The 23,380-nt window shown below is 39.5% G+C and overlaps 1 protein-coding gene across 2 annotated transcripts in view; it reads right to left on the bottom strand.

Moving 5' to 3' along the window:
* Positions 1 to 23,380, bottom strand: part of SCG2 (secretogranin II) — a 92,436-nt gene that overhangs the window by 4,864 nt on the left and 64,192 nt on the right. The window contains exon 2 of one of the 2 annotated variants that reach the window (XM_082395849.1): positions 599 to 806. The gene's annotated coding sequence lies outside the window, so the exon portion shown is untranslated. Of the gene's footprint in view, positions 1 to 598; positions 3,321 to 23,380 lie in introns of those variants that run through there. The other variant, XM_082395848.1, reaches the window with a different exon arrangement.

Raw genomic sequence — 23,380 nt, 5'->3', positions numbered from 1 at the left:
CCTAGGACTAAAATTAGGAAATAATAATGTAAGCCTTTTCAGAGTATACCAATTGAGAAAATAATTGTATAGAGTTAGTTAACTTTGAGCTCTTGCAAGGTAAATGTCAAAGGGGGAAAAAAACCTAATTCCAAAATTGGTTGCTTCTATCACTAACGTGTTTAACAGCCTTTGAATCATTGGAAACCTACTGTTAAGAATATTAAGCATATAAATTATATCCTTGGCCTTGTATCTGGTTCTTAGGGGAAGAAACAATAAATTAAGGAAAGAAACAAAATATCAGTCTTGGTTAACTTTACATTAATAATGTGTATTGACACAAATATCCTGAACTTTTTCATGCTTCTTATATATGATTATCTAAATAGCACTATGGTTAGTAAACACCTAACAGCAAGTGGTATAAATCACAGATTCAATCATATATATGTACACGTATATAGTGTCCTTACATTGGCCGATGAGCAGCAGGTTACTGTTCAGCTATTCTATAGATACAAGCTTGCCAAATGGTCTTTTTCTTCTTAGCTAGGAATTAAGGAGAGAACACGCAATTTAGAACTTTCAAGTAAATCAAAGGGAAAAGCAGTCTTACCTCTTTTTTATGTGGCAGAGAACGTCCACAGCACGTTCCTCCTGGTCCGCTGCGTGAGCTGCTCGGACCGTTTCAGCACCCGGACAGCTCCTGGGCTTATAGAGAGCCGCCGCGCCTGACTCCGCACTGCCACACTGACGTCACCGGCTCAGCCACGGACCCGAGCAGAGGCGAGCTTCTTCAGAGAGAAAATAAGCACTTTATGTATCTTTAAAAAAAAAAAAGGTTGCATGCTTACGCCACCTGTCTTTTTGTGGCAAAAACTGCAGTTTCCTTTTTTTTCTTTTATCAAAATCTTTGAGGCTTGAAATAAAATGCTTTGCACAATTTCCCTTAGAAAGAAAAATCCATCAGATAGACATGGCTAATTGCAATATAATCTCGTCTGTGTTCTAATAGCTTGTGATAGGGTTTCCTATTGCTGTTGCTGTTGTAATCGTCATTATAAGAAAGTTTTACAGACAAGGACTTTTTTTTCCTTCAGTGGTCACAAAGAAATTACCATTCCTCAGTATGCTCCAAGAGGAACAGAAGACACATTATGAATATGAAATCATATTTTATATCATAACCACAAGCAGCATTGTTTTTAAAATCATATTTATTTGATTAAAAAGGTTTTCTCTTTTTTATGTGAGTTACCTTTAAGGCTCTAATGAGTTGGAATTTTGCTTTAGAGCTTCAATATAATTTTGAAGTGGGTATTTCTAAGGTCTCAGGTCTCGTAATTGATAATTTTATATGAATCTGTTGGCATCTTTTACAACATTTGATCTCAAAAAGGGAAGTTCAGAAGTTGAAAATACTTCCAATAAGAAAAAGAACATATTCACTGTTTGAGGAAAGTGTGACACATATGTAATTGTAACTCATCTGTAACTAAAAGGAAGTTATACTATGAATATTTTCCTTCTCCAGTTGAATCAGATGAATTGAATACCTTCCATAAATGTGACCAGTTTAGGGAATAATATAATACTTCCAACTCCAACCTCTCAGACTTGTAGTTCATAATCATTCCTGTGCTTTACCAGGTAACCTGATTATATATTTTAATAATTTATGTAAGTCTAAATTTTTAACTTCATTTCATTAAAGATATGATTCTCCTAAAAACAGTATATTTTGAAATATACTTTAAGTATACAAAAGAATCTTGCTGTATAAGAGACCCCTTTTGTCTCTGTTAAATGAATAATCAGCCACTGATTTATCCATTCAGTAAGTTGTAATGCCTACTAAGTGCCAGATACAAAGATGATGACATATATATTTGTATGTATATATATATACATATATATATGCTCTTTTTTTCTTTTGAGGATCCTTTGGCCTGGTGGGGATGAGCGACAAACAGATTATTTTGATTTGATATAAATTGGAAAGTACTAAGAAAGATGTCAGCCAGAACAGACAGCAGGGAGCATGATTCAATCTAGAAATTCGGTGGGGGTCCTGGGAAAAGAAGCCTGAGCTGAGATTTCTCATTACCAGATTTTACTTAATGATTTCTAACGATGCTAGGTAAACCACAATACTGTTGAACTACTCAAGGAAATAGAGATAGTTTAAAACCTTAGGAAAAAAAAAAATCTTGGGAAAAGTAGCCCTTCATTCTCTCTCTTTGATCTCCTGGTAAAGCTATTTGATTCCTAATGAGTGGTAGACCATCACTTGTGGATTGACATGGAACTCATACAGGCTTAGACTGGAGTCCTGTGGCCAATTTGTCTAATCTATTTATGTCTCATAATGGGATTTTAGAGCAAGGTTAAGCGCTAGGTTGAAGAGACCTGAGTTAACAAATCTCATTTCTCAAGCACCACCTCAATGAAATCAGCTCATTTGCAGACATTTTGGTAGCTTTACATACATGATAACATTTTTTTAAATCTTGACAAAGATAAGCCACTCTGAGTTTCACCTGATTTGCTTTCCAGTAGTTCTGTGTGGCCAGTTGAACTAACCAGTATCAACACAGCCTCAGAAAATTCCACAAGTTTACTCTTAGAGGGTAGAGTTGGTTCAGTAGAGGTCTCAACAACCCTCAAGGAAGTCACTCTTTTTTTTTTTTTTTTAAAGATGAATAGGTTCTGGGATGTAATGCACAGCATAATGACCATAATTAACAATATTGTATATTTGAAAGTGGCTAAGAGAGCAGATTTTTTTTTTGAATTTTATTTTATATTTTTTTTATACAGCAGGTTCTTATTAGTCCTCCATTTTATACACATCAGTGTATACATGTCAATCCCAATCGCCCAGTTCATCACACCCCCACCACCCAGCTTTCTCCCCTTGGTGTCCATACGTTTGTTCTCTACACCTGTGTCTCAATTTCTGCCCTGCAAACCGGTTCATCTGCACCATTTTTCTAGGTTCCACATATATGCGTTAATATACGATATTTGTTTTCTCTTTCTGACATACTTCACTCTGTATCATGGCCTCTAGATCCATCCACGTCTCTACAAATGACCCAGTTTCATTCTTTTTTATGGCTGAGTAATATTCCATTGTATATATGTACCACATCTTCTTTATCCATTCGTCTCTCGATGTGCATTTAGGTTGCTTCCATGACCTGGCTATTGTAAATAGTGCTACAATGAACATTGGGTGCATGTGTCTTTTTGAATTATGGTTTTCTCTGGGTATATGCCAAGTAGTGGGATTGTTGGATCATATGGTAATTCTATTTTTAGCTTTTTAAGGAACCTCCATAGTGGCTGTATCAATTTACATTGCCACCAACAGTACAAGAAGGTTCCCTTTTCTCCACACCCTCTCCAACATTTGTTGTTTGTAGATTTTCTGATGATGCCCATTCTACCTGGTGTGAGGTGATACTTCATTGCAGTTTTGATTTGCATTTCTCTAATAATTAGTGATTTTGAGCAGCTTTTCATGTGCTTCTTGGTCATCTTCTTTGGAGAAATGTCTATTTAGGTCTTCTGCCCATTTTTGGATTGGGTTTTTTTTTTTAATATTGAGCTGCATGAGCTGTTTATATATTTTGGAGATTAATCTTTTATCCATTGATTCATTGGCAAATATTTTCTCCCATTCTGGGGGTTGTCTTTTCATCTTATTTATGATTTCCTTTGCTGTGCAAAAGCTTTTAAGTTTCATTAGCTCCCATTTGTTTATTTTTGTTCTTATTTCTATTACTCTAAGAGGTGGATCAAAAAAGATCTTGCTGTGATTTATATCAAAGAGTGTTCTTCCTATGTTTTCCTCTAAGAGTTTTATAGTGTCCGGTCTTACATTTAGGTCTCGAATACATTTTGCATTTATTTTTGTGTATGGTTTTAGGGAGTGTTCTAATTTCATTCTTTTACATGTAGCTGTCCAGTTTTCCCAGCACCACTTATTGAAGAGACTGTCTTTTCTCCATTGTATATCCTTGCCTCCTTTGTTGTAGATTAGTTGACCATAGGTGCATGGGTTTCTCTCTGGGCTTTCTATATTGTTCCATTGATCTATATTTCTGTTTTTGTGCCAGTACCATATTGTCTTGATTACTGTAGCTTTGTAGTATAGTCTGAAGACAGGGAGTATGATTCCTCCAGCTCCACTTTTTTCCCTCAAGACTGCTTTGGCTATTCAGGGTCCTTTGTGTCTCCATACAAATTTTAAGATTTTTTGTTCTAGTTCTGTAAAAAATGCCATTAGTAATTTGATAAGGATTGCATTGAATCTGTAGATTGCTTTGGGTAGTATAGTCATTTTCACAATATTGATTCTTCCAATCCAAGAACATGGTATATCTCTCCATCTGTTGGTATCATCTTTAAGTTCTTTCATCTGTGTCTTATAGTTTTCTGCATACAGGTCTTTTGTCTCCCTAGGTAGGTCTATTCCTAGGTATTTTATTCTTTTTGTTGCAATGGTAAATGGGAGTGTTTCCTTAATTTCTCTTTCAGATTATTCATCATTAGTATTTATGAATGCAAGAGATTTCTGTGCATTAGTTTTGTATCCTGCAACTTTACCAGATTCATTGATTAGCTCTAGTAGTTTTCTGGTGGCATCTTTAGGATTATCTATGTAGAGTATCATGTCATCTGCCAGCAGTGACAGTTTTACTTCTTCTTTTCCAATTTGTATTCCTTTTATTTCTTTTTCTTCTCTGATTGCCGTGGCTAGGACTTCCAAAACTATGTTGAATAATAGTGGTGAGAGTGGACGTCCTTGTCTGGTTCCTGATCTTAGAGGAAATGCTTTCAGTTTTTCACCATTGAGAATGATGTTTGCTGTAGGTTTGTCATATATGGCCTTTATTATGTTGAGGTTGGTTCCCTCTATGCCCACTCTCTGGAGAGTTTTTATGATAAATGGGTGTGAATTTTGTCAAAAGCTTTTTCTGCAACTACTGAGATGATCACATGGTTTTCATTCTTCAATTCATTAATATGGTGTATCATATTGATTGATTTCAGTATATTGAAGAATCCTTGCATCCCTGGGATAAATCCCACTTGATCATGATGTATGATCCTTTCAATGTGTTGTTAGATTCTGTTTGCTAGTATTTTGTTGAGAATTTTTGCATCTATATTCATCAGTGATATTGGTCTGTAATATTCCTTTTATTGTAGTATCTTTGTCTCATTTTGGTATCAGGGTGATGGTGGCCTCATAGAATGAGTTTGGTTGTGTTCCTTACTCTGCAATTTTTTGGACAAGTTTGAGAAGGATGGGTGTTAGCTCTTCTCTAAATGTTTGATAGAATTCACCTGTGAAGCCATCTGGTCCTGGACTTTTGTTTGTGGGAAGATTTTTAATCACAGTTTCAATTTCATTACTTGTGATTGTTCTGTTCATATCTTCTATTTCTTCTTGGTTCAGTCTTGGAAGGTTATACCTTTCTAAGAATTTGTCCATTTCTTCCAGGTTGTCCATTTTATTTGCATAGAGTTGCTTGTAGTAGTCTCTTAGGATGCTTTGTATTTCTGAGGTGTCTGTGGTAACTTCTTCTTTTTCATTTCTAATTTTATTGATTTGAGTCCTCTCCCTCTTTTTCTTGATGAGTCTGGCTAATGGTTTATCAATTTTGTTTATCTTCTCAAAGTACCAGCTTTTAGTTTTATTGATCTTTGCTATTGTTTTCTTTGTTTCCATTTCATTTATTTCTGCTCTGATCTTTATGATTTCTTTCCTTCTGCTAACTTTGGGTTTTGTTTCTTCTTCTTTCTCTAGTTGCTTTAGATGTAAGGTTAGATGGTTTATTTGAGATTTTTCTTGTTTCTTGAGGTAAGCTTGTATAGCTATAAACTTCCCTCATAGAACTGCTTTTGCTGCATCGCATAGGTTTTGGATCATCATGTTTTCATTGTCATTTTTCTCTATGTATTTTTTGATTTCCTCTTTGATTTCTTCAGTGATCTCTTGGTTATTTAGCAACGTATTGTTTAACCTCCATGTGTTTGTGTTGTTTACGTTTTTTTCCGTGTAATTCATTTCTAATCACATAGCATTGTGGTCAGAAAAGATGCTTGATAGGATTTCAATTTTTTAAAATTTACTAAGGCTTGATTTGTGACCCAAGATATGACCTATCCTGGAGAATGTTCCATGTTCACTTGAGAAGAAAGTGTAATATGCTGTTTTTGGTTGGAAAGTCCTATAAATATCCATTAAATCTATCTGGTCTACTGTGTCATTTAAAGCTTCTCTTTCCTTATTTATTTTCATTTTGGATGATCTGTCCATTGGTGTAATTGAGGTGTTAAAGTCCCCCACTATTATTGTGTTACTGTCAATTTCCTCTTTTATAGCTGTTTGCAGTTGCCTTATGTATTGAGGTGCTCCTATGTTGGGTGCTTATATATTTATAATTGTTATATCTTCTTCTTGGATTGACCCCTTGATCATTATGTAGTGTCCTTCCTTGTCTCTTGTAACATTCTTTATTTTAAAGTCTATTTTATCTGATATGAGCATTGATACTCCAGCTTTCTTTTGATTTCCATTTGCATGGAATATCTTTTTCCATCCCCTCACTTTCAGTCTGTATGTATCCCTAGGTCTGAAGTGGGTCTCTTGTAGACAGCGTATATATGGGTCTTGTTTTTGTACCCATTCAGCAAGCCTGTGTCTTTTGGTTGGAGCATTTAATCCAGTCACGTTTAAGGTAATTATCGATATGTATGTTCCTATGACCATTTTCTGAATTGTTTTGGGTTTGTTTTTGTAGGTCCTTTTCTTGTCTTGTGTTTCCCACTTAGAGAAGTTCCTTTAGCATTTGTTGTAGAGCTGGTTTGGTGGTGCTGAATTCTCTTAGCTTTTGCTTGTCTGTAAAGCTTTTGATTTCTCCATCGAATCTGAATGAGATCCTTGCCAGGTAGAGTAATCTTGGTTGTAGTAATCTTGGTTCTTCCCTTTCATCACTTTAAGTATATCATGCCACCCTTTCTGGCTTGTAGAGTTTCTGCTGAGAAATCAGCTGTTAACCTTATGGGAGTTCCCTTGTATGTTATTTGTCGTTTTTCTCTTGCTGCTTTCAAAAATTTTTCTTTATCTTTAATTTTTGCCAATTTGATTATTATATGTCTCGGCGTGTTTCTCCTTAGGTTTTTCCTGTATGGGACTCTCTGCACTTCCTGGACTTGGGTGGCTATTTCCTTTCCCATGCTAGGGAAGTTTTCAACTATAATGTCTTCAAATATTTTCTCTGGTCCTTTCTCTCTCTCTTCTCCTTCTGGGACCCTTATAATGCGAATGTTGTTGCGTTTAATGTTGTCCCAGAGGTCTCTTAGGCTGTGTTCATTTCTTTTCATTCTTTTTTCTTTATTCTGAATTGAATAAAGCAGTGAATTCCACCATTCTGTCTACCAGGTCACTTTTCCGTTCTTCTGCCTCAGTTATTCTGCTATTGATTCCTTCTAGTGTAGTTTTCACTTCAGTTATTGTATTGTTCATCTCTGTTTGTTTGTTCTTAAATTCTTCTAGGTCTTTGTTAAACGTTTCTTGCATCCTCTCGATCTTTGCCTCCATTCTTTTTCTGAGGTCCTGGATCATCTTCACTATCATTATTCTGAATTCTTTTTCTGGAAGGATGCCTATCTCCACTTCATTTAGTTGTTTTTGTTGGGTTCTATCTTGTTCCTTCACCTGGTACATAGCTCTCTGCTTTTTCATCTTGTCTATCTTTCTGTGAATGTGGTTTTTGTTCCACAGGCTGCAGGATTGTAGTTTTTCTTGCTTCTGTTGTCTGCCCTCTGGTGGATGAGGCTATCTAAGAGGCTTGTGTAAGTTTCCTAATGGGAGGGACTGGTGGTGGGTAGAGTTGGCTCTAGTGGGCAGAGCTCAGTAAAACTTTAATCCACTTGACTGCTGATGGGTGGGGCTGGGTTCCCTCCCTGTTGGTTGTTTGGCCTGAGGCAACCCAACACTGGAGCCTACCTGGGCTCTTTGGTGGGGCTAATGGCAGACTCTGGGAGGGCTCATGTCAAGGAGTATTTCCCAGAACTTCTGCTGCCAGTGTCCTTGTCCTCATGGTGAGACACAGCTAACCCCTGCCTCTGCAGGAGACCCTCCAACACTAGCAGGCAGGTCTGGTTCAGTCTCCTAGGGGGTCACTGCTCCTTCCCCTGGGTCCCAATGTGCACACTACTTTGTGTGTGCCCTCCAAGAGTGGAGTCTATGTTTCCCCCAGTCCTGTCAGAGTCCTGCATTGAAATCCTGCTAGCCTTCAAAGTCTGATTCTCTAGGAATTCCTCCTCCCTTTGCCGGACCCCCAGGTTCGGAAGCCTGATGTGCAGCTCAGAACCTTCACTCCAATGGGTGGACTTCTGTGGTATAAGTGTTCTCCAGTCTGTGAGTCACCCACCCAGCAGTTATGGGATTTGATTTTATTGTGATTGTGCCCCTTTTACCATCTCATTGTGGCTTCTCCTTTGTCTTTGGATGTGGGGTATCTTTTTTGGTGAGTTCCAGTGTCTTCCTGTCGATGATTGTTCAGCAGTTAGTTGTGATTCTGGTGTTCTCGCAAGAGAGAGTGAGAGCACCTCCTCCTACTCTTCCATCTTTGTTCTGTAAGGATGTCACTCTTGATCAGGCTAGTGCATATATGTGGAACTAAGCTTTTTGGCAAGGACCAGAAGCTATAGTTCTTCCAAGGCCCCATAGTCAACCTCTTTCCTGAGAATGTCTTTAATCATCCAAAATCCATATAAAACCTCATTCAAAATCTCCAAGTAGAAGTGAGATATCAGGAGGCAGCCACTGGGATGGACTGGCTCCATCAGCTAAAGGAGTTGGAGAGCTATGAGCCATATGTGAGTAACTGAATTCTTGCCTACTATAGACTATGATAAACACCTATAATTTACTGAGTTCTGTTATGTTCCAGGCACTGTACTTGGAGTTTCAGCAACCTAATTTAACCCTCATGTCAACTCTAATAGATAGTTATTTTTGTCTCCATTCTGCAGTTGAAGAAACTGAAACTCAGAAATAACTAAATTGGCTACTGTTTCCTCACTCATAATTGATAGATGTAAGATTTGAACCTAGTTCTTTCCAAAGGTGTTTCCATAATAAAGACTATGATTTAGGCACTCTGCTAGGTGATAGGAATACAGAAATGACCATGGCATGGATCCAATAATTAAAGATCCAAGTCTAGAATATAGTCACTTTGACAAAATTCCTCAGGGGTTGTCCCAATTGTTTCTCCTGGTCACTGCTCAGACTCCTATCTGGGGCAGCAAAAATGGAAAACAAGAGTCTACATCAGATCACTTCCTTGATGCTATGGGGCATATTATAATGTGTTCCAAATAAGAAAGTAGTTCTTGAATTTGGAAAATTCTATTCAGTGGCCTGTGTTTTACAGATTTTTCAGTGAATTATATTTAGTATATCTCTAGAAGTCATTAATTTTTTGCCAGTACTTATTTGTTCTAAAGGGAACTATTTTCTTTAATAGAAATCTATTTGGAGAAGAAGTTAAGGTGCAATATGCATAGAGAAAGCAAACTTCATGTTGATGTGAAATCTTTTAGAGCATGTATATTAAAGATAACATAAATCTTTTTATCACTAAGCTTGAGGTAAGACCTTTTTAAACGTTCTTCACAAAATTTTAATTTTCTGGTAGGTCTAAACTGGCAATTATCTTTGCCTCCAAGAAGCAAAGCTCTATATCTTGGACATTTTCAAAGTAATTATGTCCTGTGTTATGATAATGGTTTTTACTAAATTAGCTTGCATACTCACCGTGGTGCTGTTGAGATCAAGCTAATCATTCACAACTTAAATCTAAATAATTAGAATGGACTAATTTCATTTTATGATCAGATTTTCTTAAATCTTAATCATTTTGTCCTTTGTTATTCAATTTCATATTTCATTTAGACCAGATTCTGATGTTTCTATCATTTGTACATGCAATCTTCTGCCTTAGTAATCCTTCAGTTTGAAAATATCTCTCTTCCACTCCATTACACTTCTCATTTTGTTTCAATTTATATGAAAGCAATTAAGATCCAGAAGGCCAATACATCTGCCTTCTCCTCTTTCTCTCCCCTCTTCTGACTCTAACTTCCTCCCTCAACCTTCTCTCCCTTGGAAGACAAGACTTTCATGGAGGATCCGGTCTACAGCATATGTGACCTAAGGTCCTCCAGCACTTGCCAGGGGATGGGGGTGGTCTGCTCTGGGATACTTTTCATTGCTCATTCCTCACCTGTTTTCCTCTCTTCCCTTATTTTTATTTTTCTTCTTTATACTCCTTGTTGACTCTTTACCACCCTGATGCGTTGTTTCCAAAATTTACTTAAACTCGTTTCTTTTAGAGTACAATTTTTTTATTAATAGATATTCTTTCCTAACATAGATGACTTTTTTAAAAACTCACTATCAAAGAAGAGTAAAATGTTTTTCCACTTCCCTTGCAAAAGCAGAGCCTGTCAGAGAACATATAAATCAGAAACTGGTATACTTAATACTGTAACTACCTTGTTTTCCAGACAAAATCATTAGTTTCTAAGAGGCCTTGGACAATGGCTGACCAAAAATATATTGTGTTGAATTGAGTTAACATTTTATTATTTCTACTGTCAAAGCTTCACACACTCCATTTTGGAATTTTTTAATCCTTTCAAAGTGTCCTTATGCGAATGAACTGCCTTTATTTGTTTGAGCTTCAAGCACTGCTAGCAAATTATGTTTAAAATTCTTTTAAGAAAAATTTTCTTTCATTATAGGACCACTCTATGTTTTTCTGCTCTTTCCCTTATTTTGTAAAACATTTTCTAGTACTTGAATTAAAATTTTAAATTACACATAAAGAAAAGTAAGCTACTTATAATTCTAGTATTTGTTTATTCTTTGTAATTTTTTTGCTCTTCTTATCAAGATACCACATTACTGGTGACCCTTTATGGACTAGATAACATTTAAGGCCCTTCTAACCCTTGGACCCTGTGCCTCTTTTCTTTGTGAAATGAGGATCAGCTGTGAAATTATTTTTGCATTTGTCTGCTAGGTACTAAAATATGATCTTTCTCATAAACCCTCAGTGAGAACCACTTAAACCAAATAAATTTAGGCTTTCTTCTCCATTGCCTTTGGATTCTGGAACCATCTGGTGCTTGGAGGAAGAAAAAGTAACATTCTCTTAATCTAATACCATGCATGTTTGAGCATCTGATCCTTCAGTGGGCTTTGGGAGAGCGAAGTTTGTGCACTAGAAGTTAATTACTTTGCCTAAAACAACATTGAATGTCTCAATCTTTCAAGTTCTTCTGGCATAATTGTTTTATGAATAAACACTTTCAGGATTTACATGCAAATGTTTTAATAGGGATATTTTCTGTTTGGAAACAACCCAACTACATACTCTTACCCCTCCTTTTAATAAGAAGTCCAGTAAGATGTAGGAGAGTCTTTAAGATCAAAGTTTAGCATTATTACAGTCAAGTTTAGCATTTTGTGTCCGGGGCTCCCACTGCCTTACCAGATGACTTTCACAGTTCACTTAGCCTTTGTATAGATTTTAGAGTGTTGTTTTGATAAACTGAATATATCAGTTCTAGAGATAGGGCACTTGCATATATAATATAAGGTAGAGAGCTGAAAACAGTCTCCTAAAACCTAAAGCCTTCTCCCCCAAATCCAGCCATTGTGTCTGTATTCCACATCACAGTCAATTTTTTTCTTGGATTTTTTGCTCCAGAATTTAGTGCACAAGTCAAATCATCTAACTACTTTGACACTGAAGCTGTTTGAACTATAAGTGGAGTGATGTAAAGTACATGTTAGAGCAGAGATCCTCAAAGTGTGGTCCCAGATCAGAATATCAGCATCACCTGGGAACCTCTTAGCAAAATATTCTCTCATGGACCACATATCTCTCCTGGTTAGTACTTATTACAGTTGTAATGCAACATTCGTTTGGGAAATTCTTAGATTACTCTTTTCCCAGTTGACAATAATCTCTTTGAGGACATGAAGCCAAGGATCCTTTCTTCTCTTACCCTATACCCAAAAGCCATCCAAACCAACCTTAAAAATAATAACATCTACAAATAAACATATCAAGCCAACCAAATTCTCTCCGATCTCTTATCTCCTTCTCAATGGCATCACATGATTAATTATCATCTCTGCCCCTTGGTTTCAACCATGGAATCATTATCTCCTCAGCTCATTCCTGCACTTTCTCCCTCTCCACTCCTTTGCCCCTCTCCTTTCCCCAACCATTGATAAGTCTTCCCAGTTGCTCCTTTCTTATTCATCCATCCATTTTCACATCCTCTTATATCTGGTTTTTCTAAGAATCTCTCCCCAGCAGGAGATTAGGTTTATCACTAATCTCCTTCCACACATGTCCTTTTCCTCCAGGAAATTAGGTGTTTGCATCTTAAGGAAAATAATTTCTATTTCTAATCTGAGCCAGCACTCAAGAAATACTGTTGACTGAATGACTGGAGTGTTTGATTTAAAACAAAATCAACCAGCCAATTTATATTAATTGCCTACTAAGTACAAACCATGGGGCTTAATCCTTAAAAACACAGTAGCAAATTATCTTTCAACATTTTTCTATTATGAGTCTTCCCTGCTTAACTGATACCAAATAAGTTAACTTTCCATAGTCCAAGGTTTTTCACTGATTTTTTTTCTTAATGCTCTCCCAAACCTCTCCAGTCTCACATCCTTAGGTTTTCTGTTTCAGTTGTGTAAACCTTTCTACCAGAAGATATATTTAATCTCTTCAGACCCATTTTCATTCACATCACTCTCCTTGCTCGGAAAACAGTCTATCCCTCTTCCCTACTATTTTGACTCTTTAAAAAAAAATGTTTGCAGTTACTTCATTTATTAGAGCATAGATTTTTAACTTGAGGTCCACTGAATCTCATGAAAGGGAATACAAATGTTTATATGTATATTATAGTATGTTTTTTAATCAGGCAGCTCCAGAGCCGTATACAGACGCTCAAGTGAATATGCGACATTAATTTTTTTTTTATTGTAGCTCTTAGTACTCTTCACAAAATATTTCTGATTCTTCCTTCTTCTGAGCATATGATAGAATTAAACTTCTTGAACTCTAATGATGGGGTGGCACCCTATGAAAGTTCTAGCCTGTGAGCCAGAACGGACATATTACAGAGTTCACTTTCCTTCACCACAGCAACAGGCAAAGTTTGAGATGGTGGTTGCTCACATAGCCTGGTCCCTGAGTGACAGCCAGCAATGTTCAGAGTTGCCTTCCAGACCTTTCATGGCCATGCAGTGTGAGCAAGAAATAAAGTTGTTTTATTGGTTTGGGGAGTGTTGTTTGTTACCATCTATAACTTAGCCTGTCCTGACTGATACAAATATTGAAATCAACTGGTTTGGGACATTATTGTAACTTGAATGTCTATAACCTTGCAGTCATAGACTTACTCAGAGAAGAATGATGAGATGAATTTGCAATGAGGATCTTGTCCTGCTTTTTCCTGGACTCCTGTTCTCAAAGGAGCCAATCAGATGCATCTATGTTTCCCAACGTATGGAAAGCATATCCACAGCACTATTGGAAGTGATTTTATGCCAGGTGTAGGCATAGCATCAAGTAATACTGAATGTCATAGTCTGAAATGTATTCCTTGCACAAATTTCTTGGTTATATAAAGAAGAAAATTTCAGTTGAGGGCTAGTCTGTTTTTATCACTTTTCTAATACTTGGAAATTTTCCCTTTTTGGTCTTAGGCTCAGAGTTCTCTGTAGGTTGTAGGGTCTAACAAGACATTTATTAACTTTATATTTTTATTGACTTTATGGTTTGGGTTGCCTCCTATTTATGTAGGTGATAAATTTTTCAAATTGAAGCAGTGATACCTCCTTATATTTAAGCTTAACAAAAGAAGAAATTATAGAACAAAATTTTCTATATTTTTTCTTAAATATAGAAAATATATATTAAGAAAATAATAGTACTGATAATGCTTAGAGATAAAAATAATTCTTTGACTGACAATTTTTTTGGAAATTTTGTGTTACACTATAGTTTAACCTTCAGTGAGGTTTAGTCCTCATTTTTGGGTCCAGAACTTTTGGTGATATCATCATATTGCCCTCCTCCTCTTCCCATCTCTGAGAATGCTATACTCAGTGACCAAAAAATTTGTTTTTAATTTAAAAAATATTTCAGTTCCACAGTAAAACTTGACTCAGAACAGATTCAACAGGCAGCAGTTACATATGGCAGAAGATAGACTGCTGGGCTTCTGTCTGACTGTGTGGCTTCAGGCAAATCACTCAACCTCTCTGGGCCCCGGCTTCTTCATTTGTCAAATGAGGGTACTATGACCTAGGCTGAGGGCCTCAGACAGTTGTTGCAAGAACCCAGTTACATAATAGTTGTAGAAATGCTCTGGAAAGTTTGAGGCATTCTGCAGTCAGGCTACCTAATTAGTATTCACCTCCCAATCCCTGGGAATTCACTGAAACCGAGCTTCCGATCCCTGAATTTTAAGACGGTAACCAAGCAAAGAAATCATTTCCTTTATACCAATGTGATTAGAATTGATTTTTGGACGCTGCTTCAAGGCAAGTCATTTGCTACCTCGCCTCAATTAGAACGAAGAGAAGAAACGCAAGCGTTTTCGTAAATGCTGGCGGCAAGTTCCGCTCTCCAGCCGGCGGAGGTGGAGTTTCTTCTGGGAGGCTACTGCTGGCACAGGCAGCCTTGACTTCAGCCCGGCGTGGCGTCAGACGGATGAATCGAAAGTCAAAACACACACGGCTATAGGGAGTAAGACGTGAGTCATGCTTTGCTGGGGTTGAGAGGCAGATCTGAATGAAAGCGAACACTTCTTTTCAGGCCCCGGCCGCCGCCGCCTCAGCCCCAGGTCAAGTTCACGGTTTAATCATCAGCATCTCCGCACAGCCCAGCAGGAAGGGGCACAGTGGAAGCAATTTTCACATTATGCCTTCATAGAGGCGCGGCCGTTCATTACATTCATCCCCGGGCTCTGTCCTAATGAGACTCAGGAACGAGGCTGAAAGGTCATGACACTTTGGTGCCTTTTCCTGATGGGAGAACTACAGGATGCTGATGAGGCAGCTGCGTTTCAGAGGAACCAGGGACGGCGCTCCACCCGCAAACCCCGAAATGACTGCCGTCCCGAAGGCTCCCGGCCATCTTGGTGGCCGAGGCAATTAGAGTGTTCTGAGTGAACGAGAGGCTTCAGAGTCCCTTTTGGGCTTTTATTTCCTGACCTCAACTCTGAAATCTCTAAATTGCCTGTGTTTGTCTCGCTAGTATCCATCAACCGAAGTAGGACTGGGGGGGTCTTTTGACAGCAGCAATCAAAAGGCAAGTAGATAAAATCCTGCTTTTCTCCCACCACGGTGAATTCCTTCCTTCTGAACTATGCTTCATTACTCTTCATCTTAGCCAAAAGTCAAGAATCATTCATCTGTTAAAAGGAAGGAGAGGCAGTTAATGGGCAAGTTCTGGCGCCAGACTGCCTCGGTTTGAAGCCTGCCTCTGCCGCTTACCGGCTGTAGAGGCCTGATCAGGCTATTCTCTTGTGCCTCTGCTTCCTCCTTCATAAAACAGAAATCATGATATTAGGCACCTCAGAGGGTTTTATGCAAATTCAACCAGAACAATAAGCATTTAGTAAACATAGTACTATTAGTAGTAGTAGTTACTAGTATTATTAGCAAACATTTACTGTATATTTTCTTGCTGCCAAGCATTGCATTAGGTATCGAGTATAGAACATGAATAAGATTCAGGGGCTGCCCACATGGAGTCTAGTGGGGAAAATGGCTTTTGGGGAAACATCTATACATAGCTAAATGTAATGGGCTGGGGAAAATGTACACACAAGGAGCAGTGGGTGGAGAGAGACCACAGTTATTTCTGCATAGGAGGGCTGGAGAAGATTTCGGATAGCAGGGAAATATGAACTTGTCTAAGATGGTTTGAAGCTGCCAGGAGAATAGAAGCATTTGCTTCGCCTCAGCCTCCCAAGCAGTCTGGATCTTTACACAGAGCTTTCTTCAATTGTCTAAAGAGCAGGCTGGTCCCATACTCTGCACGTGACCCACAGGGTATGTGGCCATTCTGGAGCCTCGTCTCTGGGTCCAGGGTCTCTTTCCCCACACCTGTGCTTCTCCAGAAGACAATGCATGTTCCAGGGATTACCTGTGTCTCCCAAACCCAAAGACAATAAACCCAGTACAAGAATGAGTCTATTTTAAGAATAAGAAAGGCATTGCCAGAAGCCAAGATTTCCTCTATTTATCAGAATATCCTCCTCTTTGGGCCTTGGAATTGTGGTCTCATAGTTTTTATCAAGTAGCCACAATAGAACACTGAGATAACCACTTTTCAGGTATTCTCGGATGAGAAAAGGTAAAGTACATACCACACACCAATATGGATGGCTCAGAATTTGATGGATACAGTTATTGGTTGCAAATGACATCTACTCTGGAATTCATAGAATACAGCACAAGTCTTGTTTTGTTTTTCTTCACAAATCCGATCAAATCCAATCCAATAAGTATTTATTGAATTCCTACTATATGCCAAATACTAGGGATACTGCTATAACTGTGATAAAGGGGGCAGAAAGCCATAGAAACATACACAAAAAGATAAAGCAGGAAAATGAAGGGTATGGTGTAGTGAGAATAGCTAATGTTTATTAAGTTTACTATGTGGCACACACTTGGCAATTACTGTATCTTTACAACTAACCTATAAGGTAGGGAATATTATATGTTGAACTCTCTGAAATTGTCATTTTTTCGATAAAAAATTGTTGAATATAGACAATACTATGCGATTCAAACTGATGTCGTCACTATTTTCTTGATGACGACAATGAGGCTCAGAGAGTGTCATGAAGAGACACAAGTGACCTGTGTTCAGCCTACCTGGGTTATATATCTGACTTTACCACTTAATGTTTCCTATCCTTACAAGGACGCTGGGAGGATTAAGTGGAAAACTGTAATAAATGCAAAGTGTCTGGCATATTGTGAGATCTTAATGCTTTTTTCTTCTATTACAACCAGCCCCTGCTTAAGGGAGAAAAAGATAAGAAATAGACTGACCCCATTTCCTAGGCAATCAGGGGACTGGGGTTGGATACTGGGCTTCCTGGTACCATGGGCTGAACACCAGGTCTGACCCTGCTTGCGCCAGGTCCCAGAATCTGGAAATATAGAAGCACGTCAAGGTAGCATTTCAGCACAAGGCTAGATTGGAGCCAAGAAAAATCATCCTACATCAACCATGAACACCAGGGAACTGGACGAGAGGAAGGGTTTGAGTTAGAAGTTAAAGGAGCAGACTCTGAAAGAGGGGATTCAGTGGTGAGTAGAACCTGGAGAAATCAGTGAGTTCAAGGTCAGGAAACTGGAAAGGTAGGCCTTTTGTTGAGTTTCTGGAGACTTGGGATGAGCCTGCCAGGTCTGATTAAAGTGAATGCTGAGAAGTTGACAAAAACTACTGGAATGGAGCATGAAAAGAACATAGAGAGTAAAAGAGTTAACGTGTCAAGAGCAACCCATTGGTGGTGTCACTGATGGTGATTTCCCAGAAGCCATGGAAATGGAAAAGCTCTCTAAGGATTCTCAGAAAACTTCCTCTACGACTATCTTCTGTTTGCTGCCCTGGGGCTAGCTGTAGATGAGAGCTGGCACCTGGCAATTATGCCAGACAGTGATGAGAATTCTCAACCCCCTATCAGAACTGAGATTACAGTTTTTACCCTCACAGTCTCACTATTTTATCCCACCCCAAAATGTGATTATTTAAGCGAAATAAATTTGCTTGAGAATTTGGTGACCATCTTTTAAATTAAAGCGGAATTCCCACTGAACAAATTTAAATCTAATTGGGGATTGCTGGAACCCAGTTTTGTATAACTGGATCTTACATAGCCTACATAGCGAATGTGTTCTCCCTCATCCTCCCACTTCACCCCGTGAATCTCTGATAGAAGCAATTCCCTCCTTCAAGAGCCACCATTACTCAGGGGTGCCAAATCCAGCAAGATGGATCAGATTTTCATCATGCTGTGCTTGTCCTCATTTCTCTTGTGATTACTTGTCACCATCAACACAAACCAAGGCCACAGAGCATATTTTTTTTAAGTTAAAAAGAAATGAAGTAGTACTTGTTTGGGCGCCCTATACCTTCCTTGGCCTGACACAGGCCTGTCCCTCCATGGCTACATTGCAAACCTCAGACCCTAGCTTCCCATGAGCACCAATCACTTTGAAACTTGAGTTTCTTGAACCCCTGCTCCCTGATTAAACTAATCTGTGATAATGACAGAAAGTGTCATTTGAGTAACCTTCCACTCATGCATTCATTCAGTCATTTGCTCATTCATCAAATGTTTATTGAACTGATTGAATTATTCAGGAAGGAATGAGCTGTGTTCCCTGCCCTCTTATAGCTCACAGCCTAGTGGGTGGGAGAGAGGGTGGGTGCATGAAGGTGGATGACAAAGGCACATGCATAAATCATGGTTAGAAAAAACAGAATAAAAATACATTCTCAAGAGAGTCACAAGGAAAGGGCCAAGAAGGAGTAGGAGTTATTAATTCTCCCAAAATTCAAGAAAGCCTTCACGTATATGTTGGCATTTGAACAGGGCTTTGAAGAAAGAAAGAAATATGAGCAAGATCCAGAGTGGGGAGAAAACAGGTCTGTAGGAAAAGATAAATTTGGTTTGTCACCACGAAAACTAACATTTATTAAATGTTTTCCTGTTCCAACCACAGGAAGTTTTAAAAAATAAGTTATAATACTTCATCCTTATAATAATCTCGTGAGATAGGTATCCTTATTCTCACTTTACAGAGAAGAAACATAAAGGTGAATAAATCCAGCAAGGTTCCCAAGCTCAGGAACTTACTAAGGGGAGGAGCTGCCTGCCTCCTAACCACGCCCCTAAACTGCCTGGCCTGCTGTGCAAGTCTAGCATCTTGATAGACACCCCCCACCCCTTGGAATGCCGGGTGAAAGGGCTTGGGCTTCATTATTGTCACAATTTCTTTTTTTTTTTTTAATAAAGTGAATGGTGTGGGGGTTTTTAATTAATTAATTAATTTTATTTTGGGCTGCACTGGGTCTTTGTTGCTGCACCCGGGCTTTTCTCTAGTTGAGGTGAGCGGGGACTACTCTTTGCTGCGGTGCATGGGCTTCTCATTGCGGTGGCTTCTCTTGTTGCAGAGCACCCTCTCTAGGCACGCCAGCTTCAGTAGTTGTGGCACGTGGGCTCAGGAGTTGTGGCTCACGGGCTCTAGAGCGCAGGCTCAGTAGTTCTGGCACACGGGCTTAGTTGCTCTGCAACATGTGGGATCTTCCCAGACTAGGACTCAAACCCGTGTCCCCTGCGTTGGCAGGCGGATTCTTAACCACTTCGCCACCAGGGAAGCCCTATTGTCACACTTTCTAAGGAGAGAAAGGAAATAAATGACAACACAGGAACACAACTTGGGCAGCTGTGTAGAGAGTTAATTTACATTATAATGAGAATGTTTACTGCCTCCAGCTTTTAACTAAGAGAAGTTCAGACTCTGGGGTAGCCTAAGAGCTGAGAGACCTCCAGATGGAGCCAGGGCGGGGGCAAAGTCAGCAGAAAGAGACTCTCCACACATCCAGCGAAGGTAGCTCTCCACCGTAGAGGAACCCATCCCACACTTCTCATTCTATAAGGAGAGAGAAAATCTCTGTTGCTTTGCCCAAAGTCACAGAGGTGGAATGTGGCAGAACAGAGATCCAAACATGGGTCTTCTCTCTCCAAGTCCTGTGTTCTTTCCATTGTCTGACTCGCATTTAAGCTTCCCAATATTTTAACTAGGAAGAGCCCTCTAGTGGGAGCTGAGCTTCCAACATCTGCCAGGTGCCTCCAGCCCAAGGGACACCACCAGCCCAGGTGACACTGCTGTTCCAGCACAGGTGAGACTGTGAACTGCCCCTCTTGCCCCCCTGGGCTACTTCAGGGTGCACTCCTCCACTGCCTGGGTGCCTCCCACTCTCACCCACTCATGTGTTTTCTTCAAAGTTTAGAGCAAAGCAAATAATCTAGAAGTACCCAGAGAAGAGTTAAAACAAATCAGGTTGGGATGGCAGGTGAACCAGATACAGAAGATCAAGTTCCTTCTGTATTTTAGGCACAGGACTCTTAAGAATGAGAAATGAATCTCAAGACCATTGTGGGACTTACCCTTCTGCAATTTTACGATTGGACACATGGAGCTATTGGCCTTACATCTAACTGGTCCAAATTAGGTTTCACATCTAATTGCGTTAAAGTCTTGCTGATTTATTATTTGTGCATTTTTAATGGGAAAAAGCCAGTCTGATTTCAGCTCTGTGCTCCTCTGCATACCAATCTCTCATTCATTAGCTGGGGTGTCTTAGGAGGAGAGAGCGCTTCCTGACAGAGGGGTCGCTTTTCATCAAGTCATTCAACATGTTGCAAATTTGACTAAAGTTACCCCACTAGAATGCCCCTCTGTTTGCTGGGATGGCAGCTACATGAACTAAGACAGGAAGACCAGAGCTGTGCAGAGGGGGCCGGGGCACTGGCTCAGGCTGTGCTGTAAAGCAGGGGGGAGCAGGCTGCACAACAGGAGGTGAGCAGCGAGCAGGCAAAGCTTCATCTGTATTTACAGCCGCTCCCCATTGCTGGCATTACCGCCTGAGCCCCACCTCCTGTCAGCATTACGGCGAGTTGTATAATTATTTCATTATGTATTACAATGTAATAGAAATAAAGTGCACAATCAATGTAATGTGCTTGAATCATCCCGAAATCATTCCTCCCTTCCATGGAAAAATTGTCTTCTATGAAACCAGTCCCTGGTGCCGAAAAGGTTGGGGGCCGCTGCTGTAAATGTGGCCAGGAATAGCAAACGCAGGCATGGTTGGTCAGCTGTTTGTCTAAGGAATTTCCTTCTGCTGGATGAGGTAGGGGTAAGTCAGTGATATTCCACATCAGGAATGTGCCAGAGCTGATGGTGATCCTAGTATCTAGAGGGAGAGCAACAGGATCAACTTACACAGAGGAGGGCTCTGCTCATATCCAGGTCAAGTATGAGAGACCAACCAAGCAGGTGGGGTATGAATTCTTGACCATCGCCTACTGAAAATCCTTCAGTGGCTAGCCACTGCTCTCAAATTAACATCCTAATTCTTAACACTGCTCACCAGTTCCTGTGGAGCCCGCCCCTGCTTGTCTCCCAAGCTTGACCTCTTTCCACTCCAGTCTTACCTTTCTGTTCCTCAATCATTCAGGGCTTTCTGCCACCCCAGGACCTTTGCACATGCCATTTCCTAAATATGGAGCATATCTCCTAAGCCCTCCTAATTAACTTCCATTCAGTGTGTAGCCTTCCCTTTACTCATCATTTCCTATCAGAAGCCATCCCTGACACCCCAGGTTAAAAGAGGTTCTTGTTTCACAGACTCTCAAAGAATCCAGTTTCCTATTGTACTGACTATATTTTCTTATTTTCTGTATTATTGATGCTCTGACATTTTTGGTCCTGGAGAGACTGCCGCTTTCAGGGATAGCTAGCTCCTAGAGACAGTAAATGACTCCCCATGGAAGCGTGCCTTTGATATAGAAACCAACCAATCCAGAACCTACACCCTACTGTCTCCCTCATCAAACTTTCACATACCAAATCAGTATTCCCCCTGCATTGGGGTAATTTAATAATCACCCTATAACCAGGTACTGGGCAATTTGGGACCTCCCATCCAAAGCCCACCAAAATTATTCAAATTGTTCAACCCTAAACTTGCTCAGAATATCTACCTTGCCTCTCCCCATTCCTTCCAATCAAAACCCCAGTAAAGTCTCTGGGCCATGCTCTGTCCTTTCCCCTTCTCTGCCTCCTGACTGACCCTAATCCTTCCCCATGTGGCCCTTCCTGGCATGTGGTGTCTCTGTTTTTAGGGATCTGTGAGTATAAACTTCTTATACTTATGAAAAGATTTTTTCTGTTGTTTTTTTTTTATATTTATATGAGATGATGGATGTTAATGAAACTTACTGTGATAATAATTTTGTGGTAGATGTAAGTCAAATCGTTATGCTGTATGCCTTACACCTATACACTGTTATATGTCAGAAATATCTCAATAAAACTGGGGGAGAAAAAAACCTTCCTTCAAGACAATCTTTTCCAAGTCTGCTGTCTTACCATACCTGATGAAAACATATCCTGGGTATACTTGAACACACTTACTGTCATAGGACTTTTCTTGGTCACTCCTGGGATTCCTCCACTAGATTGTAAGCTTCCTAAGAGAATGTTCCACATCTGTCTGCGCTTCCTTTTGTTTCCCAGTGCCTAGCTTTTGAGAGATGCTCTAAAAAAAAGAACCAACATCCCAGTCCCAGGAAAAGAACTTGCAAAACTACACAGGAAGAATGAGGCAGAAAGCTACGCAGAGCTCCTCCAAGACAGAGAGGCTTCCAGGTGAGTGGCAGTAGGACCAGCCCCAAAGCCCATCAACTGGTGAGATAAGCCTAATTCCAGTTAAGTTTGGCTCACCGGTCTGTAGGTTAAAGGCATCAATGACTTGTTGAGAGGGTCTGGGGGCTTGGAGAGGCATAGTCAAACTGACGGTTGAATCAACATTTTAGTATGCTCTACCCTGGGTGAGCCTCCATAGCCACTAACCTCACCTGAGGATTTCTACCACTGGGGCAACATGAGGATGGTAAAATTATGCATGAATGAGGGGGCAGGACATGGGGGCTCCACTTTGCCAAGGAGAAAGTCATAAGTAGTCAGGAACTTCCTTTATGTGTGTATGTACGTGTGTTTATTTTGTATTATTTATTTAATTTTTATTGCAATATAATTGAGATATAACATTGTATAAGTTTAAGGTATACAAAGTGTTGATTTCATACATTTATCTATCGCAACATGATTACCACCATAACATTAACAAACACCTCTGTCACATCACGTAATTATCATTTCTTTTCTGTGGTGAGAACATTTAAGATCGAGTCTCTTAGCAACTTTCAAGTATGTAATACAGCACTGTTGATTATAAAAGGAGTTTACTTTTAATATTTGTCTGAAAGAAGGCATCTGTGTTCTCAGCAAGCCCTTAGGACATTGCAGAGTGTTTTTGGAAATATGGCCGTTCCACTGATGCCCAAGGGCATTTAGGAACACAGTCTGAGTGATGGTTGACATAGCTGTAACTGTAAAATAACAGCGCTGATAGCCAACTCCCAGGGCTTAATCACAGGATGCAAGAGTGTCACT

The sequence above is a fragment of the Balaenoptera borealis genome, assembly GCF_965194805.1.
Source record: "Balaenoptera borealis genome assembly, chromosome: 6".
In the NCBI taxonomy this organism is placed as follows: Eukaryota; Metazoa; Chordata; class Mammalia; order Artiodactyla; family Balaenopteridae; genus Balaenoptera; species Balaenoptera borealis.
The sequence above is the reverse complement of the archived record's forward strand: the minus strand, read 5'-3'. Positions and strand labels throughout refer to the sequence as shown.